We start from the raw sequence: 12,620 nt of genomic DNA, 5'->3' as shown, positions 1-12,620 counted from the left end.
GATAAAAAGATGGGGTTTATATCATATTGCTTGAGTTTATCCCTCTACATCATGTCATCTTTCTTAATGCGTTACTCTGTTCTTATGAACTTAATACTCTAGATGCATGCTGGATAGCGGTCGATGTGTGGAGTAATAGTAGTAGATGCAGGCAGGAGTCGGTCTACTTGTCACGGACGTGATGCCTATATACATGATCATGCCTAGATAATCTCATAATTATTCGCTTTTCTATCAATTGCTCGACAGTAATTTGTTCACCCACCGTAATACTTATGCTATCTTGAGAGAAGCCACTAGTGAAACCTATGGCCCCCGGGTCTATCTTTTATCATATAAGCTTTCATTCTACTTTTATTTGCATCTTTACTTTTTGCATCTATATTATAAAATACCAAAAATGTATTTATCTTATCATACTATCTCTATCAGATCTCACTTTCGCAAGTGGCCGTGAAGGGATTGACAACCCCTTTATTGTGTTGGTTGCGAGTTCTTTGTTTGTTTGTGTAGGTGCGTGGGACTTTTGAGGAGCCTCCTACTGGATTGATACCTTGGTTCTCAAAAACTGAGGAAATACTTATGCTACTATTGCTACATCACCCTTTCCTCTTCAAGGAAAACCAACGCAAGCTCAAGACGTAGCATCGGTCTACTTGTCATGGACGTGATGCCTATATACATGATCATGCCTAGATAATCTCATAATTATTCGCTTTTCTATCAATTGATCGACGGTAATTTGTTCACCCACCGTAATACTTATGCTATCTCGAGAGAAGCCACTAGTGAAACCTATGGCCCCCGGGTCTATCTTTTATCATATAAGCTTTCAATCTACTTTTATTTGCATCTTTACTTTTCCAATCTATAATATAAAATACCAAAAATATATTTATCTTATCATACTATCTATCAGATCTCACTTTCGCAAGTGGCCGAGAAGGGATTGACAACCCCTTTATTGCGTTAGTTGTGAGTTCTTTGTTTGTTTGCGTAGGTGCATGGGACTTGTGAGGAGACTCCTACTGGATTGATACCTTGGTTTTCAAAAACTGAGGTAAATACTTACGCTACTGTGCTGCATCACTGTGACGCCCCCGATTCAATCGTACACTAATCATGCACGCAAATGTGTACGATCAAGATCAGGGACTCACGGGAAGATATCACAACACAACTCTAAAACATAAATAAGTCATACAAGCATCATAATACAAGCCAGGGGCCTCGAGGGCTCGAATACAAGTGCTCGATCATAGACGAGTCAGCGGAAGCAACACTATCTGAGTACAGACATAAGTTAAACAAGTTTGCCATAAGATGGCTAGCACAAACTGGGATACAAACGAAAGAGGCGCAGGCCTCCTGCTTGAGATCCTCCTAACTACTCCTGGTCATCCTCAGCGGGTTGCACCTAGTAGTAGGCACCTCCAGGTAGTAGGAGTCGTCGTCGAAGGTGGCGTCTGGCTCCTGGGCTCCAGCATCTGGGTGTGGCAACCAGGTAGAAAGGAATGGAGGGGAAAAGGGGGAGAAGCAACCGTGAGTACTCATCCAAAGTACTCGCAAGCAAGGAGCTACACTACGTATGCATGGGTATATGTGTAAAGGGCCATATCAGTGGACTGAACTGCAGAATGCCAGAATAAGAGGGGGATAACTAATCATGTCGAAGACTACGCTTCTGGCAGCCTCCGTCTTGCAGCATGTAGAAGAGAGTAGATTGAAGTCCTCCAAGTAGCATCTCCAAGTAGCATCGCATAGCATAATCCTACTCGGCGATCCTCCCCTCGTCGCCCTGTGGAAAAGCGATCACCGGGATGTCTGTGGAACTTGGAAGGGTGTGTTTTATTAAGTATCCGGTTCAAGTTGTCATAAGGTCAAGGTACAACTCCAAGTCGTCCTGTTACCGAAGATCACGGCTATTCGAATAGATTAACTTCCCTGCAGGGGTGCACCACATAACCCAACACGCTTGATCCCATTTGGCCGGACACACTTTCCTGGGTCATGCCCGGCCGCGGAAGATCAACACGTCGCAGCCCCACCTAGGCACAACAGAGAGGCCAGCACGCCAGTCTAAACCTAAGCGCACAGGGGTCTGGGCCCATCGCCCTTAGCACACCTGCACGTTGCGAGCGCGGCTGAAAGCAGAACTAACCCCCTTAATACAAGAGCAGGCTTACGTTCCAATCCGGCGCGCGCCGCTCAGTCGCTGGCGTCATGAAGGCTTCGGCTGATACCACGACGCCAGGATACCCATAACTACTCCCGCGTAGATGGTTAGTGCGTATAGACCAAATGGCCAGACTCAGATCAAATACCAAGATCTCGTTAAGCGTGTTAAGTATCCGCGAACGCCGAACAGGGCCAGGCCCACCTGTCTCCTAGGTGGTCTCAACCTGCCCTGTCGCTCCGCCACAAAGTAACAGTCGGGGGCCGTCGGGAACCCAGGCCCACCTCTACCTGGATGGAGCCACCTGTCCTTTCAGCCCCCTCATCAGAATCACTTGCGGGTACTCATCGAGCTGACCCGACTTTAGTCACCATTTGTATAGTATGTATGTATGTATAGTATATACCCGTGATCACCTCCCGAGTGATCATGGCCCAATAGTATAGCGAGGCAGACTGACAAGAATGTAGGGCCAATGATGATAAACTAGCATCCTATACTAAGCATTTAGGATTGCGGGTAAGGTATCAATGACTGTAGCAACAATGACAGGTTATGCAACAGAATAGGAGTAACCGAACAGTAACATGCTACACTGCTCTAATGCAAGCAGTATAGAGAAGAATAGGCGATATCTGGTGATCAAAGGGGGGGCTTGCCTGGTTGCTCTGGCAAGGAGGGGTCGTCAACACCATAGTCGAACAGGGCAGCAGCAGCGTCGGTCTCGTAGTCTACCGAAGAGAAAAGGGGGAAGAAACAATAAATATAATGCAAACATCAGCATGACGAAGCAAGACATGACAACGAGCGGTGTTAGGTGTGCCCTAACGCGGTAGTCGGTGATACCGGCGAAAGGGGGAAACATTCGGGAAAGTATCCCCGATGTTTCGCGTTTTCGGACAGATGGACCGGAGGTGAAATGTTGCAGGTTCACTATGTTAGGGACGCGTGACGGACGAATGGGCTGCGTATCCGGAATCGTCTCATCGTTCTGAGCAACTTTCATGTACAAAGTTTTTTCATCAGACTTACGGTTTATTTTCTAGGATTTTCTAAAGTTTAACAAATATTCTGAAATTTCTGACTTTACTTTAATTCGAAATAAAAATAGGCAAATTGCTACGCGTACACAGGAGTGTACCCAATAACGTTTGCATGTGCATGACATGTGGAGCCAGGGGCTGGGTTGACCCGGTCAATATTTTGACTGGTCAACCAATGAACAGTGACTGCGGCCCCGACTGTCATACACACAAAACCTTTAATTTTATTTAACATTTATGTAAAAAGAAGGGCCTGCCTGTCAGTTGCACAACTAGCTAATTAAGTAATTAAAATCCCTAATCTAATCCTACCCTAACACTAAACAAATCCTATCACTAATCCAAAGCGTTGGCTGGCTCAAGCACGCACAGGAGCGCGCATCGCATGTCCGTGAGCATTGGATGCTCGTGTGCTCGCATTCTTGGACAGCCATGGACGAAGCACATCCCGACGAGCATGCACAAAAGGCCGTGGGCCGACGAGCAGCGGTGAGTTTGGCCGGTCGCGGCAGCAGTAACAAGCAGCGGCAGCAGAACAGCAAAACAGCAGCGACAACGCAACAACATCAGTAGGCGATGGCGGGCTTCAGCAGTAGCAAAAGTAGCAGCGGCCAGCTTGAGCAGTAGCAGCGCATGAGTCCCAGCAGCAAGGCAACAGCGTGAAGCAACAGCGGGTAGCAGAGGTGGCGGGCGAGCGCGGGCAAGGGAGGCTACGGGCGCCGCGGCACACGGACGCGAGGCTAGGGGCGCACAGCCACGCGCAGGCGGTCGCATCCAGAGGGAGCGACCGATGCACACGGGGACGCAGGGGAGTACAACGGGAGTGGTGGTGAGCACAAGCTCCCACAGAGATTCGGGCGCGCGGTGGTGGAGGCATACGACAATGGATTCGATGGGGGAAGAGGGGGAATCGGACAAGGGCCTCACATTGCGCCTGTAAGGGTGCACAGCAGGCTCGGGGGAGGCTTGGGGACGGCAGATTCCGGCGATGGTGACGACGGTGCAGATGAGGAAGACGATGTCGGGGACGTCATTCCAGGGCGCCCGGCACCGCGCGACTTGACGAGGAGGCGTAGCCGGCGGAGGTGGAGCGAGCGGACACGTCGGAGAGGCGAGGCGGCAGCCGTAGCTATGCGGACGGCAGCGCCATAGCCATGGCAACGCTCAGGCGTGGGCGGATCTGGAGCACAAGGGCGAGAGGGAGAAGGAAAGGGCGAGGGGAGCAGGCACCGAGTGGGAGAGGGGATCGAGGGGGCGCGGCTCTCGCCCTTATCCCCTCAGGACGGCGCCGGTGAGGTGGTGTGACGGGGACACGCGGGAGGAGCCCCGGTCGCATGAACAGGGGAGGAAGAGAGCGACCGGGGGAGGTGGGCCATCTAGGTTGGGCCGGCTGGTCCGGATGGGCGAAGGCCCAGGGAGGGGGCAGGGGGTTTTCTTTCCTTAATTTCGTTTTGTTTTCTGTCTTTGATCTTTTCCCTTTTTTTTGTTTAGTTTTCCCACACTGTTTTGCATTAAGTAGAGCCACCAAATGATTTTTGCTAAATGTGCCACTTGACACATATAAATACTTTGCAATATTTTTGAGTTGGTACAAAAAGCCTCAAAGCATTTGAGAGTGTCCTATTTTGGGAAATTGGAAAGGAAAAATAAGTGATGCTGGACCACTATTCTGGTTGCTAGGGTCAATGTGGAATTTCAAATAATGTTGGTATTGTTTTTATAATTGCTTTGGGATTATGTGCAACACTCTGAACATTTTTATTTTACCACTTGAAGAAATACTAATTTGACTTTATTTTAATTTGATTTTGAATTGAATTTTGAATCAGTTCCGGATCAACAATAACTGAGGTGATGTGGCATCATTAGTAGATGGTTACTGTAGCTTAATTCTCCGGGTGTCACAATTCTCCTCCACTACAAGAAATCTCGTCCCGAGATTTAAGAGGGGAGTAATAGGGGAAGGTGCTGGTAGCGAAAAGCCTAACGAGTCTTCTCGGTCTTGGCTGCCCTTTCGAAGAGGTTGATCCCTTTCGTTGATGTCTTCATTTCTCTGCTTCAAGTCATCATGGTGATGTCGCCCTTTTGTCGGGAACTCCAACGTACTTACAAATAGGTAAGGGGCAGCTCGGCTATGACAGAATGCTTATGAGGGAAACAATCTCGGGGTTAACCCATGAAGGAGCATAAGATTATCTCTCGAGTTGAACATCTAGAATACATCAAGAGTAAGGTACGAAGGTATAATAACAGGTTCCAAGCGGATAGATAGTTGCTCGAAGTCTGAACCAGAGTGAGAAAGTGGTTCAGGGTAGTGAGAGTAAGTATTGCGTCTGATACCAGAATAGAGCACTAGGAAGGTGGCTCATGAATTACACACGAAACCAAGAGTAAGGGATAACTTTGTCAACAAGGTGTTCAGGAGAGTCAGGTTTCGATCCTGTGGAACTGTGGGTTATGGGCCCACCATGTGGGTTAAAAGTAGGAAGGGAGATGACGTCTTGCACGATCATGTAAGCAAGGCATGTCAGAGGTTAGCCTATCAGTTATATGTCAGTAACCACGTCGGTACCAAGGGCGAGGGACGAAGAGAACCATTTTCCCGCTCGTTGAACGAGGCGGACCAATAGGCAAAGTTATCACCCATCGGTGGTTACCGAATGTCATCAACAATAGTAACAGGATCTTACAGGCAGAATGGTACAACAAGGTGCCTACCAAAGCAGGGAATTTTCTCTGCTCAGTTAAGTCAGATTCAGGAAAGGTTAAACAAAAGAATGGAAAGGAAAACGTGATTATCAGAATAAACAGAACAATGGAAAGGAAAATTGTGATTACACACAATTATTAGGAGTATCTCCTTCCCATGTACAAGCAGAACATGGCATACAGGGTAGGAGAGCAAGTACCCAACCATTCAGAATAGAGGCAAGGATTAATCAAGATGTTACCCATACAACGGCGTTTGGATAACTGACCAAGAAACATTTAGCATCACGCCTCCAATGTTCTTATTGAAGAGCGGGGTATCATAGTCATGCTTCGAGGTAGCAATGATATGGTGTTTCAATCAAGGGCCAGACTTTGGATACACAAATGATCCATCAGGAGCAACTTATAAAATAAGTGTTACAATTTCCTTCAGGAAGAATGGTTATCCTTGCAAAGGAATTTATAATGATAGGTCCTCTAGCCAGGGGGGTGCTAGGCATGGCATCATATTACCGGGTCATCAAAGGACCAACATCATATCTCGTGGAAAGTTGTCCCAACCATCATATCCGACCGAGATTCAGATCCGATTGGTGTCATGATACCTCAGACTCAGGATGTCCGAGAAGAAAAGGTGCAACACAAATAGACGAAATGACATTGCAAGATTCTCGGGAAATGAACTATGGGAGAGGGTTCCTGAAACAATAGTTCATTATTAAACGAAGGAGAGGATGAGGAGGTCGCTGATGGGCTCAGCGACATAGCATCGAGATTTCCCAAAAGATGGATTTCCACAATTATGTGAACAAGGAGATAACATTTGTCATATCAAATGATATAATGATGTATGCTCGAGGAAAAACATATACACCTAAACATTTGTTTGAAAGTTGCACCCAAAATATGGGCTTAGGGTGCATGATCAAGTTAGAATGGTGATCCAATAAACAATAGTCTAAGAATGAACGGTTGACCATTTACTTGAAAGCAATAGGGTTGCTAGAAGGGCAGAATTCAAACAGCACCGTTCACTTGTTGTTACACCGGTTGGAATCAACACGACGACCAAGAAAGAATGGTGATGGTGGGAAGCATCACTGTATCACAAATTCTTAAGAGGAGGTGTAATTCTCACAACATTGATGACATAAGAGATGGTAATGTTCCGAGTAAAGAAGAACAATTGCTGGATGGCAGGGAACTCAAGGTACAACACCCAACACGAACAAGCTGTGTTGGTGGGAAGGCAATAAAGTGGTCGATGATAATAAAATTCATCGAGGGCAAGGATGGTATTTCTCATCATGAATTCAATTGATATCCTAGAAGAGCTCATAAGGTTGATGATGATCACGACACATTTGTCGAGAGATTTCATGAAGATGTAATCAATCAGCGACGACATCAAGTCAAAGGAATGACGAAGCAAGAGGTTATTGGTACCACAGTTACGACACAACTCGAACTCAAGCTTGTTGTTTAAGGTGAAAGGGTATGACGAGGAAAATTGACGTAAGCTTAGCTATCGTCGCAAATTTTGCTACGGGAAGACGAACCAGGTAGCACAGTTAAAATCAACACGAATAGATATAGCAGAGCTGGCTAGGAATGACATGATCGGGTACAAACTCGTACTTAAAGAAGATTACTGAAGAGTTGTTGAACCGTAGTGCGGACTCGGTACAGTTATCGGTGCCTTGGTGTGTTTAATAACTCAGAACCTGTGAAAAATTGGAATCAGTGGGAAGGTAGCACTTGATGAATAACTCATAAGAAGTCATGCAGTTCCATGATAATCTCGAGATACCAGGGGGTAATACTCGACGACAGATCCAAGTAGAGGTTGGACTGGGGTATTTCTCTATAGAAGACAAGTGCTTAAACTTGCACAGGAAATGGTATTTAAAGGAGGACATGGTCGGAACCACGATTGCAAAGGATCAATTCACCGATACCACAGGATATTATATCAAGGAAATAGTTACAAGAAGCTTCCATGCTAGGATCTACATCGTGTCCATGGGCATGAACACAAAGTTCAAGGTCGACTCCCACTTCTTTAATGCATAACCTTCATTCACCTCTCGTATTTCAAAAATGACAATAGTTGTTTAAAGTTTTACCTGGTGCAATACCAGATAAGTTTGACCCGTGAAATCTTTCGGGTTCACACAGATTAGGGAAGGCATAGGTTCAACCCATCAGGGCATCTTAGGAACATATACCACAAACTTCGGAGTAAATAATACAAGCTCGAAAGTAGAGCATTGTTCAAAAGCAGATGATACAATTTACCAAAGGCATTATATACCCATGTAAAGGCTCACAAGGTTATTCTATATGAAGGACACTGTCGGATAATAATCCAACAAAGGACTTGATGGTCCACAAAGGATCTGATGTGAGTATCGATACTCAACCAGAAGAGGAAGGAATGCAAATGCAACAGGTTATGGAATCATCTGAATAATTCAAAGCTTAAATGCAAAGGAATTATGATTTCCAAAACAAAGGATCAGAAGCAGACGTTCTGATCAAGGATGGATCAATTGAATATACCAGAGGCACAATCGACGACAGATAGTTTGGTCGAGAACCAGCTCATGTTCAAAATGACGCCTGAGCCAGAAAGTTAATTTAAAGGGATCAACTGATGACTGCATGCATTCGCACTCATGTTGAATCAATAGGATCAAATGGCGGTGTCTAAGGATACCAACAAATATTGCCAGACATATGGAAAGCATCCATAATGCAAGCAGACAAGTATTGCAGAGCAATAATCTACTGAGGAATTTTGGAGGATCGAATAGTATTTCAAAAACCATTGTGAAACACATGATCAACTGGGGATGAGTGGATACTCGATAAGGGCGAGAATTATTCTTAGGGGTATTCAGGTGGCAAAGAACTGCAAGGCAGTAGGCACAAAGTATTCTCGGAACAATAGAGAAAACTTTGGGGTATCTTGTAATATAAAGATCAATGGGGGATGATCATATGAATGGCAAGTATAAGTAGTTATCCATAAGGATTTATCGGTGGTCGGAAATAGCAAAAGTGATGGGCTCAAAGTCTCGAGAGAATATCAAAGAGTATCTCCGAAATCTTCTGGTGCAGTCGGTGATCATCTGGACTGAAGGGCCTCTCCAGGAGAAAGTATTTTCGAGAACCTAAAGTTAGATATTAGTAAAAACCGTTTAACCCGAATAGAAGAGCGTTCAGAATCCCAGAGTAAAGGTCGAGGAGGAAAAGATCCTAGTACCACCCAATGGCGACGTGGGCCCGTAAGGCACACAGCCATGTTAGTAAAAGTTTTGTAATGTCCAGACTCGACTTCGGCCAAGGAGTTGGGAAGGGGGATTCCTACAGGCAGCCGGCTCTGATAACAACTTGTGACGCCCCCGATTCAATCATACACTAATCATGCACGCAAATGTGTACGATCAAGATCAGGGACTCACGGAAAGATATCACAACACAACTCTAAAACATAAATAAGTCATACAAGCATCATAATACAAGCCAGGGGCCTCGAGGGCTCGAATACAAGTGCTCGATCATAGACGAGTCAGCGGAAGCAACAATATCTGAGTACAGACATAAGTTAAACAAGTTTGCCATAAGATGGCTAGCACAAACTGGGATACAATCGAAAGAGGCGCAGGCCTCCTGCCTGGGATCCTCCTAACTACTCCTGGTCATCGTCAGCGGGCTGCACGTAGTAGTAGGCACCTCCAGGTAGTAGGAGTCGTCGTCGAAGGTGGCGTCTGGCTCCTGGGATCCAGCATCTGGGTGTGGCAACCAGGTAGAAAGGAAAGGGGGGAAAAGGGGGAGAAGCAACCATGAGTACTCATCCAAAGTACTTGCAAGCAAGGAGCTACACTACATATGCATGGGTATATGTGTAAAGGGCCATATCAGTGGATTGAACTGCAGAATGCCAGAATAAGAGGGGGATAACTAATCATGTCGAAGACTACGCTTCTGGCAGCCTCCGTCTTGCAGCATGTAGAAGAGAGTAGATTGAAGTCCTCCAAGTAGCATCTCCAAGTAGCATCGCATAGCATAATCCTACCCGGCGATCCTCCCCTCGTCGCCCTGTGGAAAAGCGATCACCGGGATGTCTGTGGAACTTGGAAGGGTGTGTTTTATTAAGTATTCGGTTCTAGTTGTCATAAGGTCAAGGTACAACTCCAAGTCGTCCTGTTACCGAAGATCACGGCTATTCGAATAGATTAACTTCCCTGCAGGGGTGCACCACATAACCCAACACGCTTGATCCCATTTGGCCGGACACACTTTCCTGGGTCATGCCCGGTCGCGGAAGATCAACACGTCGCAGCCCCACCTACGCACAACAGAGAGGCCAGCACGCCGGTCTAAACCTAAGCGCACAAGGGTCTGGGCCCATCGCCCTTAGCACACTTGCACGTTGCGAGGGCGGCGGAAAGCAGAACTAGCCCCCTTAATACAAAAGCAGGCTTACGTTCCAATCCGGCGCGCGCCACTCAGTCGCTGGCGTCACGAAGGCTTCGGATGATACCACGACGCCGGGATACCCATAACTACTCCCGCGTAGATGGTTAGTGCGTATAGACCAAATGGCCAGACTCAGATCAAATACCAAGATCTCGTTAAGCGTGTTAAGTATCCGCGAACGCCGAACAGGGCCAGGCCCACCTGTCTCCTAGGTGGTCTCAACCTGCCCTGTTGCTCTGCCACAAAGTAACAATCGGGGGCCGTCGGGAACCCAGGCCCACCTCTACCGGGATGGAGCCACCTGTCCTTTCAGCCCCCTCATCAGAATCACTTGCGGGTACTCATCGAGCTGACCCGACTTTAGTCACCATCTGTATAGTATGTATGTATGTATAGTATATACCCGTGATCACCTCCCGAGTGATCACGGCCCAATAGTATAGCGAGGCAGACTGACAAGAATGTAGGGCCAATGATGATAAACTAGCATCATATACTAAGCATTTAGGATTGCGAGTAAGGTATCAATGACTGTAGCAACAATGACAGGTTATGCAACAGAATAGGAGTAACCGAACAGTAACATGCTACACTGCTCTAATGCAAGCAGTATAGAGAAGAATAGGCGATATCTGATGATCAAAGGGGGGGCTTGCCTGGTTGCTCTGGCAAGAAGGAGGGGTCGTCAACACCATAGTCGAACGGGGCAGCAGCAGCGTCGGTCTCGTAGTCTACCGGAGAGAAAAGGGGGAAGAAACAATAAATATAATGCAAACATCAGCATGACGAAGCAAGACATGACAACGAGCGGTGTTAGGTGTGCCCTAACGTGGTAGTCGGTGATACCGGCGAAAGGGGGAAACATTCGGGAAAGTATCCCCGGTGTTTCGCGTTTTCGGACAGATGGACCGGAGGTGAAATATTGCAGGTTCACTATGTTAGGGACGCGTGACGGACGAAACGGGCTGCGTATCCGGAATCGTCTCGTCGTTCTGAGCAACTTTCATGTACAAAGTTTTTTCATCAGACTTACGGTTTATTTTCTAGGATTTTCTAAAGTTTAACAAATATTCTGAAATTTCTGACTTTACTTTAATTCAAAATAAAAATAGGCAAATTGCTACGGGTACACAGGAGTGTACCCAGCAACGTCTGCATGTGCATGACATGTGGAGCCAGGGGCTGGGTTGACCCGGTCAATATTTTGACTGGTCAACCAATGAACAGTGACTGCGGCCCCGACTGTCATACACACAAAACCTTTAATTTTATTTACATTTATGTAAAAAGGAGGGCCTGCGTGTCAGTTGCACAACTAGCTAATTAAGTAATTAAAATCCCTAATCTAATCCTACCCTAACACTAAACAAATCCTATCACTAATCCAAAGCGTTGGCTGGCTCAAGCACGCACAGGAGCGCGCATCGCATGTCCGTGAGCATTGGATGCTCGTGTGCTCGCATTCCTGGACAGCCATGGACGAAGCACATCCCGACAAGCATGCACAGAAGGCCGTGGGCCGACGAGCAGCGGGAGTTCGGCCGGTCGCGGCAGCAGTAACAAGCAGCGGCAGCAGAACAGCAAAACAGCAGCGACAACGCAGCAACATCAGTAGGCGATGGCGGGCTTCAGCAGTAGCGACGGCTGAGCAGTAGCAAAAGTAGCAGCGGCCAGCTTGAGCAGTAGCAGCGCATGAGTCCCAGCAGCAAGGCAACAGCGCGAAGCAACAGCGGGTAGCAGAGGTGGCGGGCGAGCGCGGGCAAGGGAGGCTACGGGCGCCGCGGCACACGGACGCGAGGCCAGGGGCACGCAGCCACGCGCAGGCGGTCGCATCCAGAGGGAGCGACCGATGCACACGGGGGCGCAGGGGAGTACAACGGGAGTGGTGGTGAGCACAAGCTCCCACAGAGATCCGGGCGCGCGGTGGTGGAGGCATACGACAATGGATTCGATGGGGGAAGAGGGGGAATCGGACAAGGGCCTCACATTGCGCCTGTAGGGGTGCACAGCAGGCTCGGGGGAGGCTTGGGGACGGCAGATTCCGGCGATGGTGACGACGGTGCAGATGAGGAAGACGATGTCGGGGACGTCGTTCCAGGGCGCCCGGCACCGCGCGACTTGACGAGGAGGCGTAGCCGACGGAGGTGGAGCGAGCGGACACATCGGAGAGGCGAGGCGGCAGCCGTAGCTATGCGGACGGCAGC

This window comes from Triticum dicoccoides, chromosome 6B (assembly GCF_002162155.2).
Source record: "Triticum dicoccoides isolate Atlit2015 ecotype Zavitan chromosome 6B, WEW_v2.0, whole genome shotgun sequence".
Lineage (NCBI taxonomy): Eukaryota > Viridiplantae > Streptophyta > Magnoliopsida > Poales > Poaceae > Triticum > Triticum dicoccoides.
Note: the sequence above shows the minus strand (reverse complement) of the source record.